At 43.4% G+C, this 24031-nt stretch overlaps 1 long non-coding RNA gene and 1 pseudogene across 1 annotated transcript in view; one reads left to right on the forward strand and one right to left on the reverse strand.

The window, feature by feature from the left end:
• Window positions 1-24031, forward strand: part of LOC139034440 (uncharacterized) — a 63911-nt gene that overhangs the window by 16090 nt on the left and 23790 nt on the right. The gene's annotated exons all lie outside the window — the stretch shown is intronic.
• On the reverse strand, window positions 10159-10259 carry LOC139034532 (U6 spliceosomal RNA; annotated as a pseudogene).

Genomic DNA, 24031 nt, shown 5'->3' on the forward strand with positions numbered 1-24031 from the left:
TGAAGTGTAAGTCCTGGTTGGTGCGGAGAGACAGTTCTCCCTTCTTCCCCTCTCAGAACATTTAATACTTTATTTTGCTCAACTGGGTTTTTAAAATTACAAAAGTAAGCTTACTTTGCAAAGTTTTGAAGGTTTATCAATTTAAACCATCCCCCTTCCACTGCTCAGAGATATTATTCCCTGGTAACAGTTTGGGCTGTATCCTTGCTGATGTTTTCCCTTTGGCTTAAAATAGATATACATTTAGTTGTTCGTATATGCCTACATGGCATTTCTCAGGTGGCACAGTGGTAAAGAATCCACCTGCCAATGCAGGAGATGCAAGAGAGTCTGGTTCAATCCCTCCAAGGTCCCCTGGAGTAGGAAATGGCAACCTACTCCAGTATTCTTACCTGGAAAATCCTATAGACAAAGGAGCCTGGTGGGCTACAGTCCATGGGTTGGCAAAGAGTTGGGCCCTACTGAGAGAGTGAGCGATGTGCTTTTACAGGCATATTCACATATACATAGATAGGTATAACACATGCACTGTCTCCCAACTTGCTGTTTCCTCCACTTAGCTTGTTTTATAAACATTTCCCCAGGTTGGTAGAAATAAGTCTATTGCATATATATATTGGCTATTAGTATTCAATGGTATGAATGTACCATAACTTTAAAAGCTATACTCCTTTGAATGGGTATTTAAGTTTTCCTTCTTTCCTCCCTCCCTTGCTCCCTCCCTTCTCCTTTTTCTGTCCCTCTCCCCTTTCATATCTATACACTTTTCCCCTCGCTTTAGTATCTGATGTTTTAGTTTAATTTGTTTCATTTTACTTCTGCATCTGCTGAGCCCTAAGTTATGCACATTTAAAATTTTGATAGCTTCTGTCAATTTGCTCTTCATAGAAGTTGCCCTATTTTAAACTCCAACAGGGTTACAAAGAGCGCCATTTCTAAATGCTGCATTGTACTTGCTTGTTTAATAACCATAATATTCTGCCAGCCTGTGAGACCTCCTAAGAGCAGGAATTTGACTGCCTGGTCCTTGACTGAATCCTTAGAACTTAGCACAGCTCCTGGCCCACTGTAGGTACTCAGTGATTATCTGCTGAGTGAAAGAAAAAAATGTAGAATGAATACCTGTCAAGGACTTGTTCTTGAACGGGTGCCTGGGAGCATTTTAAAACAAGAACTTTAAACTGACAAGAGAAATATTTAGGCTCAGAGGCCCATGGATTTCCTAAGTTCACTTGGGGCAGCGAAGTTAAAAAAAAAATCTATGTTGTTTTAGTTCAAAACTTTAGTTCAAAACTTTAGTTGCTTTTGGCTTGGAGAACAACTACCTTTGGCTTCTCCAGGTATGCTCAAGTGGCATCATATATTTGTGCAGAAGTGTATACATGGGCCTCCTCTGCGGGGTTGGCCATCCCTTCCTTCCTGTGGATTCCCAGGTAGTTCCCCAAATCTGTGACTTGGATCACTTATTCTACTGAGTATGAGGCACACTGCTGACACATGGCCTGGTCCCTGGGGCTGAGAGGCAGTGGGTGCGGCTAGTTTGTGGCACGGAGGGGCTGGTTTGGGTCTCACTGTTCTGCTCTGTGACTTTGGGCAAGTAACTTTGCCTCTCTGGGCCCCCGTGCCCTCATCTCCAGAGTGGGAGTCATCATTTCTACAGTGCCTGCCTCTCAGCTAATTGTGGGGCCCAGAGTGTGTTGTAAATTATGACATCCTACACAAATGTGAAATATTAGTTGCCGGGTAGCTGACTGGCTTCTTGAGAAGACACAACATAAACAGGTGAGAAGGTCAGTGGGAAAGACAAGAGCTGTCTTTGGCTAGAGAAGAACAATGCTTGAGGGGCTGCTAGGGAGGCGAGTGACAAGATGCAGAGGATGCGAGGGTGGGTAGACCTTGAGAACTGAAGCTGCTCCAAAGCAGAGAGGAACACAGCCAAGGCTTCCAGGGACAAGAAAGGCTTTGCTGTCTCTCCCTCCACCAGGCAGAGATCTGTCTCTCTGGGGCTGCTTTTGTTTGATTGGTGTGCCTTTAACCTTTGCTCTGCCCCAGGCTGTGGTTAACTTGGGGCCACAGGCAGAGGGGAGAAGGTCACAACAAATATAGTCGGAGTCATTTTAAGTACCTAAAGTCATAAATCCTCATGCATCTTGAGCCTGCCCAGGCTTCCCCAAACCTGGAAATTCAATTTCGTGCAGCACACGGAGTTTGCCAAGCTTGCGAAATCACTGGGAGAACAACTTGATGTATTGCTGTGGGGGAAAAATCGCCGTGTCCCTTTCTTCATTCAAATTAACACCTTTTCATACTGAGCTGACAGGTGACTGATCACCTGAGAATATATCCTGGCTTCAAGTGATTTGATATCTCTACTGACTCTGTTTCCCCATCTTTATTTTCATGCTTTAAAAAGTCAAGAGAAGACATTATTATTATTATTGCTATAGAGTCAGTACCTGATTCATAACCCCTTAGCCCCGCGGCCTGGCATATGGTAGGCATTAATAAATGATGAGTGAATAAATGACTAGATTTGGTTGATGTCTGCAGAGTGCCCCTTTTCCTTCCCAGAGGGTCAGGGAAGCTTTTGCTTTGTTTTGTGTTTTGTGTGTGTGTGTGTGTGCATGCAAAACTGTGTGCATTGGTCAGATACCCCTCTGCTGGAGAACTTGCCTTGGTTGCTGGGAGTGCTGGTAGCCTGAGCTGCCTTATCTGAGACCTTCCTTGGGCGATCCACATCCAGTGACAGATTCATGCCTGACCTCCTCAGTTCAACTGGGGACAATTCTGAAGGGTCAGTTCATCTCTGGGTCTTTCCTTTGGGGCTTGCTCTCATGGGGCTGCCTCACAGCTCAATGTTTTTTCCCTCTTTCTTCCCTTCCCTTCCCCTGATGTTGACTTCAAGAACACTCCTCTATAAGCCTCCTGCAGGCTAAACTCCATCCTGGAGGCTGCCTCCCAAGGAGCCCAACCTTCAATGCTTTGTTCTGTTTTTAAATAGATTCTGTTCTGACCTTCTGTCTCTTTGGCAATAAAAATCAGCTAACATTTATCGAATGCTTACATGATCTAGGCACTCTGCCTGCTTTGCCTCATTCTGTCCTCATGACAACCCTCAGAGTTAGGCCACGTTAGAATCTGTGTGTTCCTGGTGGGCAAGCGAGGCTGGGAATTCAGTGACCCATTCAAGGTCACAGCCAGTTAGTGTGGAAGTACTTTTAACTAGTTTGCTATCCTTTTAGTACTCTTGCTGGTAATTTTAGATAAAGATGAAGGATAGTATTTTGATGAGTCCAGAAGGTTTTGTGAAACTCAAGTGCTTCTTGTCAAAGGGGTTCTGAGGTGGAGTAAGTGGGAAGTATTTCATGTCAAGAACCCTCTCTGCAGTTCACCAAGTATATCAATGTCTTAAAAACTCTGAGAAGTCCCACCCATGGGGAAACCTATTAATGTCTCCCACACTTATCTAACCACAAAGAAGACATGTCATGACCCTACAAAAATCCTGATGTTCTACATCGGAAAAGACTACAGGAAACACTGGCCTAGACTTTAAGGGCTTATTTAATTTTTGGAGGATTGGTAAACATTTATTGGGTTATAACTTCTGGTCTGACTAATCATTATGCTATTAAACAAGTTGTTTCAAAGTTGTAAATGAGAATAAACTTCTATCTTATGAAAGTCATGTGGTAATCAAATGAGGTACAGAACTTTGAAATCATTAATAACTGCACAGATGCTAGGAGTTATTAAGTATTAATATTTTCAGATTCAGAAACCTTAGGGGGCTGATGTGTCAAAAGTCATCCTTCACATAAAATCCAGCTTTGGAAAGATTTCTGTGGGAGTCAAATCTACTTATGTGTGTTAAGGGCTATTTCTAAAAACCATAATTAGAACTTATATGATTAATGCATTAGAGTAAGCTCATTATTAAAATGGGAAACATTTATTCATCAAATAATTTTTGAACATGCATTGTGTGCAACTGTCCCTGGGAATATAAATGAATGCAGTTTATGGACCCTATCTTTAAAGAAGTCACTGTTTACAGGACAGAGGGCAGATATGCCATACATTTTCATTTTTCCTGGCCATGCCCATTGCAGACCTTGTTAATCAATCATTGCACTCAACCACTGAGCCCAGATGGAACCTTGGAGTCCTCACTCTCGGCAACCACTACTAATTGATCAGGGTTGGCACATGAGTTGAAACTTATTTCTATAGAAACATGATCCACAGAATCTAGACATGCAAACATAAATAGCATGCATCAAGGGAGAATGTGACAAGTACCCAAAGAATTGTGAAATTATAGCATACAATATATATCATAGGCTTGGGTAGTCAGGGAGGGCCTCCTGGAAGAGGCAGGACTTAAACATGGTCATGGAGGATGGGAAGGATTTGTATGGTGGTCATGGTGGGGAAGGTATCACAGGACACCTTCAAGGTGAAGTAAATTCCAAATACACAAGAGGCAGCCTGAATCTAAAATCTTTGCTGATGGTCTAGTTGCTGAGCATAGATCCTGGTATTCCCTTATCCTAGATTTTAGAAGACTGATACCTTTCAGAATCACTTTGACCTTCTGATTGGCTGCCAGCATCCAAATTGTGATTTCAGTCTGTTGCCTAGTCAGAGACAGAGAACTTAAATTCCAGGTGCACATAAATTACTTCTAGTTATTGCAATGACAAAAGGCCTCTTCGAAGGTGACTTGCTCACTCCCTGTTTTATAGCCTCATACATCAAAGAGGAAGATGGAATGAAGTCAGTTACTATGAGGAGATCCAGACTGCAGGAAGAACGGGTGGCAACTGTCTGCGAAATTGAGCACTTTCTGTCAAAACTTAATTAAATTAGCCTTGATTCTATAAATAATAGAGCAGGGTTTCCCTACTCTACCATCCAACCCTCCCACCCCCATGCCTTCTCCAGATACCTTTTGGAAAAAACTGAGCTTTGAGTGTGTTGTACTAGGAGACAGTTTGTAAAAATTAGGCAATGAATAGTAAAATGTAGCTTTCCCATTAATTTACAGAGCTAAATATGCTTTGGATTAGAGGGAGCAGTGACTTACAAGATGCACAAGATACTCTATGATATAAAGAGGAGAGATAACTGGATGGAATGCTGAATGTGGGTTCTTGCCCCTCAGTGCCTCTAGGTATCCAGCTTTGGGATGCTGGGCAAGTCTCTGTCCTTTTGGGCCCTCCATTTCCCCACCTAGGTAATTTAAGGCTTGGTATCAGCCAAGTTTATTTCTCACTCATGCCACACGTCCACTCTGCATCAGGTGAGGCTTGTCTCTACGTCCCCCTGCTGTGGAACTTGGGTTGATGGAGCAGCCACCATTCCTATTGCTACAGATGCTGTGACCGAGGCACAGAGTACTCTGGAGGGTCTTTTACCGGCAATCAACTGGCCTAGAAGTGACATGCGTCATGTCTTTTCCCTGCTCATTGGATGGAAATAGTTCTATCGACCACACAAGCACAGGGGCCAGAAAGTGCAATCCGACCTTGTGCCTGGCACTTTGCGAACAACATTAATAGACATCCCAGGCCTCTTCAAGTGCTGAAGTTTCGTAATTTTTTAGTTCCCATTGGACTCTGACTTTTCATTTCTACATTTCACTGTGGTTAGGACTCTTGCCAACTTGCCTTCACCTACCACGTACTGATTGATAATTCTTTAATTTCCTGATGGATGGGTCTACTATACCTTTATGGTTCTACCAGCTGTGATTCTGGGAAGCTGCTCTGTGATTTCAGTTTCCCATATGTACAATAGGGATAATAATGGTACCCGCCTAATAAGGTTATTGTAATAAGATTGAGTTAGTATATAGAACAGTGCCTGGCATGTACTGAGTGTTCAAAAATGTTAGACATTACTGAGGAAGACAAGATAGTGTAGAGACCATGAATGCCAGCTCTAGAGCCAGACAGTATAGAGGCTATGGGTGTTGTCTGTAGAGTTAGACTTCCTGGCTTTGAATCTCTGCTCCATTGCATGTAAGCTGTAGGACCTGGGACAGGACAGTTTTCTTATTTGAGAGTGGGGATAATGTCTACCTATGGAAAGGTGGTTAAGATTAAATGAGCTAATATACATAAAGCACTCAGGTTAGTGCCGTTGAATCAGTTCTCAGAAGTATCAGTCCCTATTGTTGGGGATGTAACGTTTGATACCACTAAGTCTAGTGTGGGCTTAGTGTGATTTTCAGAACCATTTTACTCATTGTTTCCTTGGTGATCTTTTCTGATTTTGCTCCTGCCTTGATTGTGTTTTGCTTTTTCAAAGAAACTTTCCTGGCTTTTAAAGTTTGAGGTTCCCCAGGCTTCCATTCAGAGCAACAGACTCTATGCCCTCTGCCCGTGAGCTGGATTCTTGTATGGCCTCCACGCTTAGGCAGATAAGTGGTAAGTCATGAGCTTTAGCTGTAAAGTGGGAGAGCAGGGCCTTTCCTACCTAACTCTTCTGAACCCTTACCTCAGAGAAAGGACAATAATAATGCTTACTGCATTGGGTTAGTTTGAAGACTGAATGGGTTCACTACGTAAATCACTAGCATAGCATATGACACATGATAGGTGCTCAGAAAACAGTAGCACCTACTAATCTTATCAAAAGAGTGATGATATTGATGCTATCTGTCACTCACATACTTCTGCCTTAGTTTAGGCGTTTATTTCCTCCTGTCCAGATGATTGCAGCAGCCTCCTAACTGTCTCTATGTTCTTGCTGACTTTCACTGACTCATTTCTATCAGATTGTTCTTTCTAAAACACAGCTCTGCTTATATGATTCTACTGTTTAGGACCCTCAGATGTCTTCTCATTGCCTAAAGGATAAAGGCCAAACTTAATTTCAAGTGTCCCCACAGCATAGACTTATAGGGGTGCTCAATAAATACCTGTTGAACACTAAGTTGCTTTTTTCCTTGTAACCCACCTGGCCACGGGCTGGCTCATTAGCATAGGAGCACGTCCAGCTCTCCGATAAGGGTCTGAGCAGCACTGGACACTCCACACCTCCAGGGGGCACTTTTCATTTATATTCTATGCGAGCAGCACTTCTGGAATACAGTGATGTTCCCTGGATTGGGACAGTGCCATTGCCTGGAAGCGCCCTGGATTCTTGTGTGTCTTCCACGCTCAGGCAAATAAGCGGTAAGTCATGAGCCTTAGCTGTAAAGTGGGATAGCAAGGCCTTTCCTACCTTCCTATACAGTTGTTGGAGCCTTCTGAATTTGGAAGGTCTTATAAACTGGGAAGTGCTATCTCCCAGAAATTGCCCTGCTCTTATCGTCATTGATACTGACTGTGAACAGTAAAGACTAGAAAGAACCTAATCGCCTGCAGTCAATTTCTAAGATAAAAGCCCCATTATGAGCAGTGACTGTGTGATAAGCTCAAGGATATTATTTATTTATAATTTAACTACCTTGTTTTTCTTACTTCAATGGCAGTGCTCATAATAGCATAAAATAATAGTCTAGCCAAAAAGAGAAAATAAAAACACCTATAATCTCACCCACACAGAAGCAAGCATTATTAATTCCTTGATATATTTTCTTCTAGAATATTTCCCAGACATATACAGTGTACATACCATTTGATAACCTGCTCCCCCCACCCCATTTATTGTACCACAAACCTCTTTTCACGTTAATGAGCACACCTTCACAGTATGATTATTAATGGATACATAGTAGTCTGGCGTGAGGGCATACTTTAATTTATTTAAACAACACTCGTGCCGGCATTTAGGTTAATTCTTCCTTTTCCCTGTTTCAAACAGGCTGCAAGGGATATCCTTGTAGCTAAATCTGTGTGCATATACATGCTTATTTCCTCAGGTTAAATCACAGAAGTGGAATTACAGGGTCAAAGAGTAGGCATATTTTTTTTTAAAGGCTTTTGCAAAGAACTGTCAATTGCCTCTAGTAAGATTGTATGCTCAATTGGATTTTGAAGGTCATTTCTGTCTAATAGTGGAGCGTGCAAAATAAATAAACTTTGAACTTTCAAATGGAATTAGTCTCTGCTTGGCTGTAATATGGGTTTAGTCAGAAATGTGGGGAATGGAGCTCAGTGATGGAGTAGTAGAAAAGTCATATTAATAGGCTTTAGGCTACTTTCTTCTCTTTGGAACTTCTTAAATCTAAAATTGGGATATAATTTTTATACAATGTAATCTTACGTTAACTGATTTCGATGGAGACAACCATTAATAGAGCTTACACCTGGTTTTCCTCTCCTTCCAGGCATATGAAAAATTATATTCTCCAATTTTTTTTTGCAGTAGGTGGGGCTAGTAACTTGGTCTAGACAATGTGCTGTGAGCAGAATGATATGGGTCCCTTCTGGAGTGAAGGACTTAATTGTCAGTATGAGATACCCCCCACATTGCCTCTCCCCCATGAAATCTCTTCTGCATGTTGACCAAGGGGCCCTGTATTACAGATGGTACACTGCAAGATGGTGAAGTCTCTGAGTTTCTTCTGAGGACAGTTGCCTTGAACAGTCACCTGTACTACGATGGACTTTGTGTGAGCAAGACTTAGACCTGCGCTAAGTCACTAAGATTTGGTGGTTATTTTTTAAAACTGAAAAGTGAAAGTGAAAGTCGCTCAGTTGTGTCCAACTCTTTGGGACCCCATGGACTGTATAGTCCATGGACTTCTCCAGGCCAGAATACTGGAGTGGGTAGTCTTTCCCTTCTCCAGGGAATCTTCCCAACTCAGGGATCAAACCCAGGTCTCCCTCATTGCAGGTGAATTCTTTACCAGCGGAGCCACAAGGGAAGCCCAAGAATACTGGAGTGGGTAACCTATCCCTTCTCCAGTGGATCTTCCTGACCCAGGAATCGAACTGGGGTCTCCTGCATTGCAGGTGGATTCTTTACCAACTGAACTATCAGGGAAACTGAAGCATAATCCTAACTAACACAGTGACATAATTTGATTCCAGAGCTAAGCTATTAGTCACTTCACAAATCCTTCTTAGAGTGACTAATCTGTGCTGGGCACTGTGGAGGATAGAAGAAAATATAAATTTAATTTCTGCAAGGCATATACAACTTATGGTTCATTTCTATTGCTTCTTGAATAGCATGTGTGTATATTGAATATTATTGCTCTACCTAGGTAGACAGGTAATGTATACTCTTTAAAGGGACTTTGTCATAACACACTGGTTCCCATATAAATATGGGATGTTCTAACACAATGCATCCTTTTGTTTTTTGTAAAATCCTACATGGTTCTGATGGGATATCCAACAATAGATCCCACTTCCCTGGCCACCAGAAAAGGCATGTAATTTCCTTGGAATTTTTTGAATTGAAGATGGAGGTAGAGGAGTTGACCATCTTGTCCCATGTGTCATAGGCTGTAGGAACCGATCTCAGAAACAATGTCCCCAAGGAGATTAGGAGGATAGATCATAGACTGAAGCCAAGATGAAATCCAGGGTTGAACATGGACAGACTCTAATGCTGTTTGAACTCTGGGATCCTGGATGGTCTGGGGCTAGCGCCACCTATGTGCCTCCAGATGCTCCAGCCAATACATCCTGCCTACATGGATGTCCCTCCTCCATTCAGGACTAAGCTCACTCTCAATCTTATCTGTTTCTCTATAGTATTGACATTGGCCACCTGATGCAAAGAACTGAGCCAACTCGTTGGAAAAGACCCTGATGCTGGGAAACGTTGAAGGCAAAAGGAGAAAGGGGAGGCAGAGGGATGAGATGGTGAGATAGCATCACAACTCAATGTACATGAATTTGAGCAAACTCCAGGAGATAGTGGAAGACAGAGAAGCCTGGTGTGCTGCAGTCCATGGGGTCACAAAGAGTCGGATACGACTTAGGCACTGAGTAGCAACAACAGAAATTGTAGAACCTTTGCTTAGAGGTGTTCAGTTTGGGAGGTGAGAGACTGTGATAATAAGAACCTTGAAAGAATGAATTAAAAATTTTTTTATTGGAGTATACTTGATTTACAATGTTGTGTTGGCTTCAGGTGTATAGCAGAGTGATTTTATTATATAACATATATTCATTCTTTTTAAAATTCTTTTCTCATATAGTTTATCACAGAATATTGAGTAGAGTTTCCTGTGCTATATAGTAGGTTCTTAAAAATATGGACCACTTTATAAATTTGCATGTGGGCAGGGGCCCATGCTCATCTTCTCTGTATCCTTCCAATATTAGTATATGTGCTGCTGAAGTGAGCACTAAATGAATTGTTTTCATCTGGATAAAACCCCCGTTTTTCCTGCTGTATTATCCCATGTCATCCATGTTTTTTATTTTTTTGCTTTCCATCCTTTTGAATGTCAGGCCAACTTGGAGAAACCCACGGGTCTTCCTGGTGGACTGACCTCAGGGTGGGGGCACGCAGCTGCTGAGTGGGTTTCCAGGCTGCCGGGGTGGATGAACGCGGCTGTCTGCACTCTCCGCTGGAGCGTGAAGCCAAAGGGAGGCCTTGGGAGGCAGCCACTCACTCAGACCCAGGCAGCCCGGGACCTGAGGCTGCTGGCAGGGTTGTCATTATGCTAATGGCGTCTGTGGAGCCAGAACCAGTGACCCCTTGGGGGAAGCAAGAACTCTTGAAGGACCATTTGAAGTCTTTGTGCTATCAGTTTGAAGGCGTGTGACGCCTGTACTTGGCACCTCCTAATTGATTTTATTTTACGCTCGCATAGAGAGCAGTGGTCCAAACAAAAGAGGCCTTGCAGCCCTAACAGAAATCTAAGGAGAGGCAGTGCATTAGAGGTGGCCGTTGAGTGCAGAGGTTCAGATTTTGGACTCTGGAGACGCACTGCCTGAATTCACATCTCAGTCTCTGGCTTCTTTGGCTGTGTGAGCTTAGCCAGGTGACTTTACCTCTCTGCTTCCCTTTCCTCATCTCTAAAGCAAGAGGGATAGTAGTGCCGCCTGTAGAAGTTCATTTGAAGCATAAAATAGGTTAGTACATATAAAACAGTTCACACTCAACACGTAAAATGCTCCATAAATGGTAGGGAGAAAGTTTTGGAGACTGTTTGCATGGAAAACAGAGCAGTCCTGGGTGAGTCTTGATTAACTGCTTAGCAGCCAGATGCCCTTGGATAAGTCATACATTCTTTCTGCCCTTGAATGAAATGTCATCACCCGAGAAAGCCCCTGCAGTGATGTCCGGTATATCAGAGGTGGTTAGTAAATGGCACTTTCTTTTCCTTTGGGCCTCAGTTTTCCCATCTGTAGAGTGAAGGTGCTGGAGGTCTTTTCTGTCTTTCACTGCTTAAGAACTGGAGTCTAACACTGGGGTCCCGATTAAAAAGGATTCTCTTTCGAGGTGAACCAAAGCTTCAGGATGAGTAGGGCTCCCTCAGCGTTTAGGATCGTCACCCAACAGAGTTGCCATCCAGTGTCATCCCCGGAAGAGGACAGGGTTCTAAGGGAATGGGCACAGGAAGGAGGTGGCAGAGGGAGGTGGTGGTGGGTTCCAGAGCATTTTGCCTCTAAGCAGCTGCCTGGTCTAAAGTCCCCCCAGCCTTCAGCTTCCCCAGCTGGGAAAACAAGAGAGAGCCCCTTGTGAAGATTCTAAGGATCAGAGGGTAATAAAGCAGTGGGGTCTGGGAAATTCAGGAGAAAGTGGGGGTTAGAAGTTGAAGAGCCGCTGTAATAAACTTCATCTGTCTCATAGCTTCTTATGTTGGGAAACTGATGGTGCAAATGCTATCATTTTCCCAACTCCTTGAGGAGGAAGGTGAGAAACCCCTGCTTGCAAGGTCTCACAGAGAGTCAGCAGCAGAATCAGGTCTTTTTTTTTTTCTTTTAATTTTTATTTATTTATTTTTTTGGCTGCACTGGGTCTTCGTTTCTGCACTCAGCTTCCTCTAGTTGTGGCGAGCAGGGGCTACTCTCCAGCTGTGGTACACAGGCTTCTCACTGTAGTGGCTTCTCTTGTTGCCGAGCATGGGCTTAATTGCTCCAAGGCAAATGGAGTCTTTCTGGACTGGTTATCGAACCTGTGTCCCTTGCGCTGGCAGGCAGATTCTTAACTGCTGCCCTCTTCTCCTTGCCTCTTCCATCCTCCTTTGCCCGTCCCCAGATAATTCAGCCCTTTGGCTAAGCTATCAGGATGTTCTAAGTTGGTTCTGCTTGCAGTGAAGATGACCACAGAAGTCCATAATTGGGTCTTAAACCCGGGTTTGCTGACTCCCAGTCCAGTGCTCTTTCTCCAGGAGACTGGGTTAAACCTCAGGGTAGCTGGATACTGATATCAGTTCTACCAGAAATGGGGCCTTGTAAGTTGGGGACAACTTGTTAGTCTCTCCAAGCTTTCCTCATCTGTGAAGTGAGGGCTTTTCACGAGATTGCCTTGAAAGTCTTTTTCAGCTCTGAGGTTCTAGAAGCCTCTCTCTGCCCATCAGACTTGCCTCTGCTGTCCTCCAAAGAGCAAAGTTGGACTTGACAAAGTCTTCATCAGGGCCCCATGGACTTGATGCTTCCTTGAAGACAATGTGTGAACACTGCTTCTATTCCTGGGTAGAGAAGTTGGCTATAGAAGCCAGCTCTTTGGGTGCCCTAATTCCACTTTAGGAAGAATGAACATATTGTTTTAATTAATCATATGAAAGCAAAATTAGCATGATTGTGTGAAAGGTGTTGTAAATCATCCCGATCCACATCATTGAACAAAGAGCATTTAGTTATTCCGGAGTTGTTAAAGATTTTATCTACCCAAGTGAAAATTCAATTAGTACTAGCTTCAGCTTCTATAAAACTAAGGATTTTCCACTGTGGGAAAGTACTCTTTGTGTGTGTGAATACCACCTTATGCCACTTTGATAAATTACTGTAATTAACTGTATCCTACACAAGCTAAACAAAATTTACTGAACTGTTGTTGTATAAAAGGGATATCTTCTCTTCTCTTGTTGGGGAGATTACTCTAATCTGTACATGATATTGCCTCAAATATCATGCCTTTTATGCTGAGCTTTGAAAACACCGGCAGCATTCTAGCTGGCACCAGTAAAACACAGTTGGTTTCCATCACACTCCGCCTTTCCCCTCCGGGTGTAGAGACATCAGCTATGGGTTTCACTATGATTCAATTAAATGTGCTATGTTTAATTAGCTAGCTGGAGAAACACTGCAAGCAGAACCAACTTAGAACATCCTGATAGCTTAGACAAAGGGCTGAGTTATTTTGGGACGGGCAAAGGAGGATGGAAGAGGCAAGGAGAAGAGGGCAGGGGGCCTTGCTCACAGCTCTCTGGCACAAACTCTCTGCTTTGGCCGTGTGTCCATCCTTTTCTTATGTATCTGGCTCTGTCCTGCCCCTCTCCTCCCCTCCCACCCAAATCTTACCTGTACTTCAAGGCCAAACCCTTCCTCCTTTCGGGGACCTTCCAGAGAGATTTGTAGGTTATGTTTTGCTTTGTTGGGCATGCCAAGTTCTCTCCCCTGATTTATCATCTCATTTCTTTAGGGGTTCTTTGACTATTTCTCCTTCTCCCTCCATGGGGTTCTAGTTCTCAGTGAGGGAACGCAGTAGAAATTGGCAAGATTCCTGATGGAATGATCCAGCTTCTTGCTGAACTTCATTATACCAACTGTCCAATTCTCAACTCTTTGGGGGTAAAGCTCTTAGAACTAGGTCACTCAGAACCAGCTTGTTTTGTGTGGAGTGGTCATTTTTAGAGGATTTCTCAAGGGGGTAAAGCTCTTAGAACTAGGTCACTCAGAACCAGCTTGTTTTGTGTGGAGTGGTCATTTTTAGAGGATTTCTCAAGTTGTATTTTGCGGCACTACTGCCACCATTCTTAGCTAACACTGAGTACTTGCTATGTGCCAGGTCTGTTGCAAAGAACTTTGTATGTGTTCTCTTATTTGTCCTTACTGGGACTCTATGAGATGGGTGTTGCTATCCCCAGTTTATAAAAATGGAGGCTCAGAGAGGTAGATCAGCTTGTTAAAGGTCACATAGTTAGAAAGGGTTAGAACCAATCTTTGAAGCCATGTGTTTTCACTACAGGCTGTGTCTTAGCTACTGTGCAAAACTGCTTCCCACGCTAGTAACTATGAAAATATTTAAGTGTTTCAGTTATTTACTTGCTCACCTTCTGGCTTTGCTGTGTTGTAAGGTGCTGCCCTGGCCAGGTGAGAAAGTCTTACCAGTTAGCGCCTGGGAACTCTGTGTGACCCAGAGGATTGACATTAAGGCGTATTATACATGTAAGTGTCATCCGTCATCTGTGTTGCAAGGGAGGAAAGCTTTGGAACACTTGAACCATCCTGTTGGTCTTTATGATCAGGCACTTCGTGTGCCTTGGTAGTTTAGTCTTCATATCACTGTAACCATTCCAATATGGTGACAAGATTTCATCTCACATGGCCTGAGTAAAGAAAATTCATGGTGAGGTTTTCTTCCCCAGAGGCATTATTCTATGCCATAGATATCCCTACTTTTAAGGTAAGAATGAGGAGGCTAAGCTCTCCAAATGCCTGAGTGTATTCTGTAATATGTGTCTGATAGCCAAGGACCTCACAAGAGGAGTTTTGAGGGTTGAATGAGGCTTTGGAGGTACAGTGGCCTTAAAAACAGAGAAAGGTAAGTTGTGGATAGAAGAGATCTTTACTGATGTAGTAACTGTTGGTGTCATTCTTGGCCAGGGAACTGATATTCCCTCTCTTAATCAGTAGCCACACCCTGACTTTTCCCTGCTTTCTGGGGCATCACCTCCTTGTAGGTATGTGGGGTGCAGCCCCACTCCTGATGCTTAACTCCACAGGTGAGTTTATTAGGGGCTCAGAAAGTTGTGCCACATCCCTCTCCCCACTTCACCATGGCCCAGTTAACTCTAGAAATGTATGAAAAAGAAGTTCATTCCACATACACCTGTGAGCAAATATTTGCCTCCCATCTGTGGACCATCCAACAGTGTGCCTAGTTTTGTGATCAAATTGTAGTTGCTGAACAAACAGCGCTACATAATCTTCTTGGTGATGATTTTGAATGGCTCTAGAGTTTTGTTAAGTATATTGTGAGACAATAGAAAATATATACATTGGTCTTTGTCCCTCATTCCTGATGCAGAACTTCTGAAATCCTTCTAACTTCCTAAGTGCTAAGAGCACTAGAAGTATCTTTTGTCCCAGGGTTGGGATGATCCCCTGGAGGAGGATATGGCAACCCACTCCAGTATTCTTGCCTGAAGAATCCCATGGACAGAGAAGCCTGGCTGACTACAGTCCATATGGTCACAAAGAGTTGGATACAACTGAGCAACTAACACTTTCCCTTACCTGACTCAGGATTCCTAAATCCCTTGGTATTTTCATGGTGTTAGGAGTGTCTTTTGCTCTAATAAGGCAACTCTGAGTGAACTCCTAGATGGCTCATGGATGGGGGCTGGTCACCAGAAAGACCAAGCCCATGGTTAGAAGCTTAGAATTTTCAGCCACACCCACCACCTCTTTAATAATTGATCATGCCTACGTGAGGCAGCCTTCACAAACTTCCAATAGTATGGAATTCAGAGAATTTCCAGGTGGGTGAATGCATCTACATACTTTGAGGGTGATGCATGCCACCTCCATGGGAACAGAAGTGCCTATGCTAGAAATTCCTGTAGACCTCTCCCTGTGTATATCTTCATCTGGCTGTTCATCTGTATCATTTATCATATCCTCTTTACTTAGTAAGCTGGTAAATGTGAGTGAGTGTTTCCCTCAGTTCTGAGATCTGCTTTAGCAAATAATTGAATCCAAAGGGGAAGAGGTCATGAGAATCTGATTTGTAGCCAGGTTGGACAGAAGTGGGTAGTCTGGGGACCTGCTTCTTGCCCTTGGCATCTGAAGTAGGGGTAGTCTCACAGCGCTGAGCCGTTAACCTGTGGGATCTGATGCCATCTTCAGGAAGACGGTGTCTGAATTGTGTTCAACTATAGGGTCATCCAGCTGGTGTCATGGACAATGGCTTGGTGGGGAAAACTCCACACATCTGTTGTCACAAGTGTTGTGAGAGTAAAAGAGAGACTCAGGAGAAAGACTAGGTTCTTTCTAACTCATGCACATACCTGGAGTTCCTTAGCCTCAGCCTTCCTGTGTTGTTTTCAGTTGTCCACTGTTAGAAATAAATCTGTTCTTGTGCTCAACAAATATTTATTGAACCACTTGAGTAGTGGGGTTCATGAGTGAGGGAGGCATGGTCCTTTGATCTGGTGAAACAGACAGGCAAGTCACTAGGGTGAATGAAATGTTGTTCAATTGCTAAGTCGTGTCACATGGACTGTAGCACGCCAGGCTCCTCTGTCCTCCACTGTCTCCCAGAGTTAGCTCCAATTCATATCTAACCATCTCATCTTATGCCTCCCCCTTCTCCTTTTGTCTTGTCTTTCCCAGGATCTGGGTCTTTACCAATGAGTCAGCTTAGCTCTTCACGTCAGGTGGCCAATGCCAATGCTATGGAGAAATAAGACAGTGATGAGAGTGAGCTTAATAGTGAGTGAGTGGGGAAGGGGCATCCATTGTAGGCAGGTTTGAGAAAAAAAGAAAAGTTTCTCTTTGAAAGCAAGGTTTCAACTGAGAACTAAGGGGAAAGAAGCATCCGCAAATGGTAAATGTTGGGGGGGAGAAATATTCCTGGAGGAGAGAGGTCCCAGGGCAGGAAAGGAGTTGTGTGTTTAAGGAACTAATACATAACTAGCTGGAGAAGGGAGAGTCAGGAACCAAGATTTACAGGGCTTTCAGGTGATGATAAGAAATCTGTATCATTAGATTCTAATAAAACAATTCACATTAGAATAATGCTTGTAAGCCCTCATAGTGTGTTGCTATCCCTGTGTTATGATGCAAACCCCATTAGTGTTATCTTCAATTTATAGATGAGGCAGCCAGAGAGGTTAAATCACATCGCTGAAATTCCACCATAAATCAGCATCTGAGCAGCGAGTGGAGACAAAGTCTACAACACACCTTAGCTCTTTTTGCCGTTTTGCTGTGCATCTCTCCAAATGAAACTTTGGATGCTTTATTGGTCTCTGTCCAGAGGTTTATACTTACTATGCAGTGTCCTTCCATAGTCAACTGGCTGTGTTAAGGAGATTGCAAGGGGGTTGGGGAGAGAAGAGGGTTGAGTAAACCCAGCTTCATTAAAACTACGGGAATTATTACCTGGTAGTTCTTTCAAACGGCCAACAGGGCAGTATCAAGCTGGAAACTCAATAGGGTTTCTCATTTGTCAACAGAACACAGCACAGCCCTGAGAGGCAGCCCTGAGGGAGGAGGATTTTAAATGGAAAGAAAGAACTCTGCAGAACTGAAGGACACGAGGAGGTTGTTCAGTCTGTTTGCAGCAGAACAAAATGAACTTAGAGCTTTGTTTCAGGAATGCCAGGGAATTATAGACTTTCAGGGTGGAAAAGGATTTTCAAGTTTACTCTGTCTCCCCTCGCCCTGTGATGGCTGAATCACCACCACATGACCACCAAATCTCGGTCCCAACAGCTCCAGGGTCAGACAATCACTGCCTCTGGAGGCAGCTCATTCCAACAGCCATTCACTTGATCAACAAATATTAATTAAGCACCAAGTAGCAACTGAATACCTGACAGGCAGTGAGCTAAGTGCTGGGTGCCGTGAGATGACTGAAATTGACTAGATCCTGCCCTGGCAGCACCTACAGCAAAGTAGGTGTTATAGACACAAAAGAATTAAATGCATCGGTATGTTAGGTAGTTAGAATAGGACACAGGAATCCAAAATGGCGGTGGCTAAAAGACAAGGAAGGGAAAAGCCCTCGAAAATAGAACAAAGGAAGGTCAAAGGGAGGTCCAAGGACCGGAGTGAGGACCTCAGGTAGAACAAACAGCACTCCTGGCTAGCCCAATTTACATAGCACAGGCCCAGGGGGGAGGAAAAAACATGAAAAGAGGAGCTAAAGGGCTGGGGCTCACTCTTCTCTTTGCGTCTTTGGGGCGGCATGCTCTCACGCCTGGGGAAGGCCATGGCACCCCACTCCAGTACTCTTGCCTGGAAAATCCCATGGATGGAGGAGCCTGGTAAGCTGTGGTCCATGGGGTCGCTAAGCGTCGGACACGACTGAGCGACTTTACTTTTACTTTTCACTTTCATGCATTGGAGAAGGAAATGGCAACCCACTCCAGTGTTCTTGCCTGGAGAATCCCAGGGACAGGGGAGCCTGGTGGGCTGCTATCTATGGGGTCGCACAGAGTCGGACACGACTGAAGCGGCTTAGCAGCAGCAGCAGCCCTCACGCCTCGAGGATGTATTTTCCTGCTATTTTCTAACTAAAACTGAGCTGTGACATGGAGTTGTAACACTGATCTGTCTAAGAGCTATAACACGGTCTGTCCAAGAACTGTGACACACCGAGGGCTTTAATGTCCATCACTTCAAATCTTTGTTGTTAAGAGACAGAACCAAGGAAATTACACTCGCCTGACATAATTACAACTTACATGATCTATTTTGAGTCGAATTGTCTTCTCCAAAATGCTTATGTTGAAATTCTAATCCCTAGTACCTTATAATGTGACCTTATTGGAAGACAGGCTCTTCACAGAGATAATCAAGTTAAAATGAGATCATTATGGTGGGCCCTAATTTGATATAAGTGGTGTCCTTATAAAAAAGGCAAATTTGGACATTGAGATATGAGTAGAGGGAAGAGAGTGTGAAGAGATAAGGAGAATATGGTCATCTACAAGCCAAGGAGAGAGGCCTGGAAGAGATGCTCCCCTCTCCGTTTCAGAAGGAATGAACCCTGCTTCCACCTTGCTGCTGAAATCATGCAACTTAGATTCGTACTTGTAGCTAGCCAAAACCCAGACTGGGATTTGAACCCATAGCCTTTTAACTGAGATCACATAAGGTCTCAGAACTTAATGAAGCTCAGGTTCTTGATGTCTCATTGTAGAAAGAATTCAGTGGGAGACAAAGTAATAGGTAAGAAGTGAATTTATTTAGAGAGAAACGTGCTCTACAGACAAAGTTTGGGCCAGCTCAGAAAGTGCAAATGACACCAGGGTGTACAGGTTCTTATAGGGGTGAGTAATTTCATAGGCTAATGAGTGGGAGGATTTTTCCAGCTATTTTGGGGAAGGAGTTGGGATTTCCAGGAATTGGGCCACTGTCAACATTTTGACCTTTATGGTTGGCCTTGAAACTGTTGTGGCACCTGTAGGAGTGTCATTTAGCTTGCTGATGTATTACAGTGCGCCTGTACTGAGGCCCAAAGTCTAGTGGAAATGGACTTGTCTGCCATCTTGGACCCTTTTGGTTTTAATCAGTTTATGTTGTGTCCTCAGGCTATGCCATTCTTTCAGAGGTTGTGCCCTGCCCCCTTCCCTTATCATCTCAACTGTGAGATGATAAATTTCTGTCCTTTAAGCCTCCTGGTCTGTGGTACTTTGTTGTGGCAGTCTAGCAAATGAATAACAATGTCATAGAAGACAAATGTACTGTGAGAGAAAATCATGGAATTGAGGGGTGCAAATATAGTTAAGATTTGGGGGTTTTCAAAGGGCTCCTGGAGGAAGTGATATGGAACCTGAAGCCTGAGGTGTCCCTGTTGCCTCTTTCGTCCCCACTCTCACCATATCACCTCTTGCTCACTCGACTCCAGCCACACCAGCCCTGTTGCTATTCTTTGAACACACAGGGATGTTAGCATTCAGGGTCTCTACTCTAGCTGTTCCCTCTCCTAAAACACCCCTCCCCCCCAAATATTCTCTAAATTTCCTCACCTCCCTCAAGTTTTGGCTCAAGTATCCAACTTCTCAATGAGGCCTGCCATCCCCTTGTCCACCATGTCCATTATCATGAGGCCTGCCATTACCGTGTCCATTGTACTTAAAATGGTAGCTTGGCTTACAATCTTCCCCTCTTGTGCAGAACCACCAATTCTCCTTTCCTTGCTGAACTTCTCTATTTTTATTCCAGAGCACCTGTCCCTTAACATGCTAGATCACTTATTCATTTATTTTGTTCATTGTTTACAATGTTGATCTATGGTTAGAATTTAAGTTCCACAGGTACAGTGATTTTTGTTTGTTTTGCTTGGAATACTTGGAATACCCAGAACAGTACCTGATGTGAGGTGGACATGCAATAATACATAGTTGTTAAATGAATCTATGAATAAGGCCTGTGGAGAGTCAGGAAGAGTGTTTGAGGCAGAAGAATGTGCATACATACTGGCCCAGATGCAAGAAAGAGGTCAGGGTGCTCATGGATCAGAAGAAAGGGTGGGTAACCAAGGGAAGAGTGATGAGATTTGACCCTGGAGAGCAGGCAGGAGCCAGATCTGTGGACATCTGTGATTCTTAGGAATTGTTTTCCTTATACTGGGTTATGATCAATCTTCTTTCAGATACTACTCCTGGTCTTAGTTCCCTAATTTGGAGTAACATCAAAAAATTTTTTTAACTTATGGTGGCTCATTAGATATTTGAAAGTTAAATATCATGATCACTTTCCACCTCTGAGTATTCTCCAATTGCTTTGGCAGAGTGTCTTAAAAAAAAGTTAATAAAAACAAATTTATTTATTACTCACACAGGATTTAATTCAGTGTTTTTGATTGGCAGGAGGCTCATCTCCAAGTAATAATTCAGAGACCAGACTCCTTTCACTTTGTGGCTCTGCTTTCTTCAACAGTTGACTTCTCTGTTCACCACAGAAGGAGAAAAAGCTTGAAGAATGGCACATGGGAAATTATTAGGGGCCAAGTCTGGAGGAGTGTTAGATCATTTACACCTAGATTCCATTGGCTAGAACTCAGTGCATGGCCACATTGAACAGCAAAGATGGCTGGAACAAGTGATCTAGCTGTGTGTCCTGGAAGACGTACTAGGTTTTGTGATCGGCCAGCAATCTCTGAAAAATGTGTATCTTGGATTAAGCCTCATCCTCCCTGGCCTGATTCCTTTCCAACAAGGGTAGCTTTTGAATCTTCCCACCCTCAAGTCACTCCCCTCTTCTTATGCATTGATTTGTCAGTGTTTCTCTGAAAATGCATGGCATTCAGGAGTAGTCTTGAGCTGGGTAGACGTGGTAGATGAGGCTGCTAACTCTTAAGCTCTCTGGACCTCAGGACCTAGGAGGGGTGTCAGGGGTCCCTTTCCTTTCCATTTCTTCTCCCTCTCTGCCTGCTCAGAGAGGTTTCATGGACCCTTTTCCTGAAAGAGACATCTCCCTTTCCACCCCCCGCCCCCCCCACCACTCATACATATTTAGAGATGATAAATGGCACTGCTTATAGCATGGGCTTCAGCATCTGATAGACCTGGGTTGGAGTTCTGCCCCCTCCCCTTTCTTATTATCTGTATGACTTTGAGCAAATATCTTAAACTCTTTAAACCGCAATTTCCTGCTCTGTAAGATGGAGGTGGTGATGATGGTAATGATAATGATGGTGATACAGGATTTCTGTGATGAGTCAATGAAATAATTAACTTAAAATGCTAGTATAGAGCCTGGCACATGGTCAAGGGCTCAGTAAGTAGGGGCTAATAATGATGACAATAGTTAACAACTATCTCCTCTAGCCAAACAGACCTACTCAGTGCTTTTCAAATAGTTCTTATTTCCTTCTGTTACATGTTTGTTCTCAGTTTTCCATCAGCCATGCTATTCTTACCTCTCCTCTGTCAACCCAGATGTTCTCCTTAGATTTCTTCTTCTCAGCTTCTCCTTAGATGTCTAACTTTCTATCTTCCTAACTCAAAACTACACAGCTGCTATACCTTGCCTTTATTGAGAAATGAATGACAAGAGTATATACTGAAGAGTTAGGGAAAATATATGGTGTAGGCTTTGCCCGAACCCCTTTCTCCTTTCACCTAGAAACTGCTGAAAATGTTTTATTCATGAGACTGAGCCTGGGCTTCCCAATCCTTCTCTGATGCAAACTCAAGACTCCCTCTGTTTGCTGAGAGAGCAGCCAGCACAGACAATTTTATGGTCTGACAGGCTGTTTGCAGAGTATATTTGGCGAGTCATTTTCTGTTTTCTAAAACTAATTAGAGATGGATAAATTTAAATGGTGGTAGAAGCCAACAATAAAACATTATGTCCTCATTAGCTGAAATAATCCTGTGGCTTCCCTTCTTATATGAAGGATCTTGACTCAGAAAAATTTGGTTCAGGCTGAGTGGTGTGCTGGAGCTGGTGCCTGCTTGCATGAGCCAATTGCATGCATCCTTTCCCAGCTGCATGTTCAGTGACATTGCCTCAGTGCCTTGGAATTGGCTCTGGTGGGAGTATTGAAAATAGGAAATTGGCAAGTGCTATAAATCAGGTCTCCACCCCAAGCTTGTTAAACAGGTACCCACACCCCACAGCTCCTGCTGTCATACAGGGACCAGGTCCAGCTCTCTTTGAGGCTTGCACATATAAACCATGAAGTGCCAGACATTGTTTTGATTCATAAAGTGCCTTTGGAAATAGTTTTTCTCCTCTTGGGCCCCAAGGCTTCTGTGAGTGTCTGATAGAGGACTTTGCTTCAGTGAAAGAGGTTGGACATTGGAAGCAGAGGCTGGGGATGGTGGTTTCCCTAGCAACCAGGTCAGGGAGTGGGACTGGAGAGGCATTTTTAAGAGACACACTTCTCCCATTGTAACGTGCAGGTGAATCACCTGGGCATCTTGTTAAAATGCAGATTCTGATTCAGTAGGTCTCAGCTAATCCTGATATGCGTCATTTCTAATAAGCTCCCAGGTGGTGTCAACGATGCCATGCACCATTCCATGAGTAACAGTGTTGATCCTGGACAGAGAAACCTAAACTTTGTAAAAACTCAGCATATGTTAAGTCCACCAAAAGCCAAGGACTGTTGCTTCTGCTCCAGCCTCAGACTTGCCAGTTTAGAGGGAGAGAGAGTGTTTTAACTGTAGAAGCACCAGTGCAGAATTAAGCAGAGATGGGTTAAATCATCTCTACCAAATAATATGACTTCATCCAATTACTAACCTTTCCTGAGTCTCAGTTTCCTAAGCTGTAAAAAGGGGCCATGACTTCATGGGATGGTTATGAGACTTCAGGAAGAGAAAGCAGGAAAAGGGCTTACTGCAGGCTCTGCACTACTGCCCCTGGCTTCCCTATTTGTTTCAAGCCTAAGATCAAACAACTTTATTTGGCAAACCCCCACCATTTTAGCCTAAACTGTAATTTTTTAAATTATGAGAATTAATACTTACTGTTGCATAATTACAATTTTTTAATTGTAAAAAAGACAGTAAAGATACCATGTTCCCCCTACCTAGTGATCACACAGTTGACATTTTGATGTATTTCCTTCCAGGCTTTTTATATATTTTTTATTTTACAACAAAAATGGGATGATATTCAACACATTGTTTTCTAACTTACTTTTTTAATTTATAAGAAATTTTTATTTTATATTGAAGTCTAGTTGATTAACAATCTGCTTTTTAGTTTAAAAATATGCCTTTGGTAGGTTTTCATGTCTGTAGGCAGAAAAGGAATTGAAATTGCTCAGTCATGTGCAACTCTGTGCGATCCCAAGGACTGCAGCCCACCAGGCTCCTCTGTCCATGGAATTCTCTAGGCGAGAATACTGGAGTGGGTTGCCATTTCCTTCTCCAGGGGCCCTTCCTGACACAGGGATCTGTAGGCAGAGATCACTATTATAATTTTAATGGCTGTACATTGAAGCAGCCTTCTAAAGACTGGTGACAAAATCTGCCTATTGGATTCAGTTCACTTTTCAGAAGGAATGTGCCAGGCTGTGGGAGAAGCTTCCTGGAGTCTTCGTTTTGGTCTCTGCTGGAGTCTGGATCTCTTAACACCTCCGCATAATTTAGCATGAAGAAGGTCAAAAGTCACAATGTTCTGGACTTCAGGGAACCCCAGCTAAATCCAGAGGGAGAGTAGAAGCTCCTCTCACAGAGAACCCCGAATCAGTTCTGATCCAAGGACAAATCTGAGACTAGGGAATAACCAAGGAATCTGTAGTGATGGAGCTGCAG

This window comes from Odocoileus virginianus, chromosome 3 (assembly GCF_023699985.2).
Source record: "Odocoileus virginianus isolate 20LAN1187 ecotype Illinois chromosome 3, Ovbor_1.2, whole genome shotgun sequence".
Classification (NCBI taxonomy): domain Eukaryota; kingdom Metazoa; phylum Chordata; class Mammalia; order Artiodactyla; family Cervidae; genus Odocoileus; species Odocoileus virginianus.